Source organism: Etheostoma cragini, chromosome 20 (genome assembly GCF_013103735.1).
Source record: "Etheostoma cragini isolate CJK2018 chromosome 20, CSU_Ecrag_1.0, whole genome shotgun sequence".
Lineage (NCBI taxonomy): Eukaryota > Metazoa > Chordata > Actinopteri > Perciformes > Percidae > Etheostoma > Etheostoma cragini.
Window position 1 is genome coordinate 16,698,058 of NC_048426.1, and position 2,623 is coordinate 16,700,680.

Genomic DNA, 2,623 nt, shown 5'->3' on the forward strand with positions numbered 1-2,623 from the left:
ATTATATATTGTATTTTGCTGATTGGACTGCAAAGGCTAAGATCTATTTATTACCCACTTATTAAAGATTCAACATTTATTTTTGCATTATTGTTGAACAGACAGACAGATTATTTATAACCTGCTATATAATGTCTTATACTGTTCTATAAAGCATGAGTGAAGGATTATTTAACCATTATTGAAGCCATTTAAAAAGTAAAGCAATTAGCCATTATAAACCTTTTTTTAAATATTGTCTCATTAGAACGTGGCATTCAATACAGTTTGTCAAAATTACTATTTTTTGGGAAATTTGACTTAGGTTCCAGCAACCTCCAGCATTAATTTCAGTATTTTTCATATGTTTACTCCCATCCGTAAGCAGTATGTAATTCTTTAGAAGTAAAAAGGCCTATAAAAATAAAATATATTTAAAATACAGCAGAACCAATTATTGGAAGTTGGAAACATCTACAAGTCCTAAACAATATTTCTTTAGACGCCATGAAACATCAAGTGCTTGAAGATGACCTGGATGTGCTGACTTGATTAGAAGCTACACAGCTGCACTGAACACATGCATTTAGTCACTTAGTCACTGCAGAATCTCCTTTGGGATTTATAAAATGTATGCTTTTACTGCTTGTCTGTGTGTTTAAGAGTTTTTTCTGGTGCCTTTTTCTCACTAGTTTTGGAAGTTCTTTTTGACTTTTACTTTTTTGTTTTATCTTGTATGTTGTTGGTAAATGTATGCTGAACTTGTGGTTGTTTGATCAATGTAGATGAATGTATTTTAAGATTGCAAATGGATGAAATGGGAACATTTTACTTTATATTTATTTAATTTGCCTTCTTTTAACATTTTCAGCAGGTATTGAAATCCATTGTCCACAATTTTAATTTCTGCTACTTGTCCCTGAAATGCTGAAAGCTGTGTGTATCCCTTGTGTTGCCTGTCTGTCTTACTATGTCATTTATGTGTGTTGATATTGATACTATTAGTCTACTGTTCTGTGTAGGAGTGGGAAGTAAGTTTGTACTACAAAAAAAGACCAAACTTGCTCAGATGTAGAATCTGAGTAAATCTGGACCAAATGAGTACTGTGTACTGTTAAGCCAACAAGTTTTTCTGTTTAAGTAAAAATGACCACCCTTCCCCGTATATGTTTTCAGTTTCAAACTCGGTCAAGAACTAGAATAAAAAGCAAATGCTAAGACAAGATTTGATGGTGGTCAAATTATTCTTCCTGTTTACATTAGACACCTGATCACATTACATGAAGACCAGTGAGTCAGCGATTTTTGCAATATTCAAATACAATATATATTGATATGTTTAATGAATATACAATGAATAGCACATAGTAACCTGAGTAATCTTCATTACATTTACAACTCTTTACACTACAAATTAAAAACGAAAAGTTGTTGTTTACATTATTGTTGCTCGTAGGTTTGTTTCTCAGAAATTATTCTTAGTGATAGACATAAAATTATTACTAGAGCTTTTCCAAACCAGTTATGCCTCACGGTCAATGTAACTTTATTGTCCCCAAGGGGCAATTGTTTGTACAGCCAGCAGACAGACACAGCAACATGAAATCACAAAATTTCTAAAACATAATCGTGAATAAAATACATTTAAAAAGGGGTCTGGCAAATTGTTTAGAATTTGAACACTTTCCTTTCAGCTCAGTTAAGTCTCATTTCAGAAACAGGAGGCAGAAACTCCCAAAGCTGACATGAAAGACCTTTGTAAGTATACATTTTTCTTTGACAATACTGTTACTTTATATTAATCAGCAAATGTATCTGCTCAGGGCATCTCAGTGGGAATCATTTTATATCATTTTATTTCTATGTTTCATCAACAGGTAAGGCCCTGTTATGGCCACAGGTAAGAATGCAACACATGGACATATAAACCTTTACATATCAAAATCCCAGTTGAGCCCTCACCAGTGGAGAAAATAATTCTATGTTCTTTCCCAGGAGGTGCAGAAACTGTGAACAGAAAGTGCCTTAACTCTGATGAATCATTGTTTCACATCATTCAACTGAATGCAAAAGGCAATTCTGTGCTCTGTATTTTTATTGGATTGTACAGTCTTATTCTTAACCAAAATAAAATAAAACGCATGCAAAATAAAGCAAGTGTTGTATTATCATTGTTACCATAGTATTTGTTACTGTATTTAAATAAAGCCATTTCAAATAATTCAATTAAGTTAATTTTATAAGCATCAGTGGTGCTTTGAGCTAAACTTAATCTTACAATGACATTGCTAACATGCTGATGTTTAACAATGTTTACCATATTCACAACCTAGCATGCTGATGTGTTACTGAGTACATCTGAGGCTGTTGGGAATGCCATTCATTTTTGCTTTTGCTTTATTACAATCCATCCTGTGGGAATGAGACTGACTACATTTCACTGCAGTTAAACACCTCTAATAATAGTCAAATAAACTCCAAATTAACTTTTTTTGATTAATTTCAGAGGAGGAAATATGCATGAACACAAAAGCCAAAGTAGGGTTTACCACCAAATAGTTCAATGAAACCAGTGAGATGCATTCAATAGTTGACATTTGACTCTCCCCCTCTTACTGTCAGTCAAGATATTAGAATATAAATC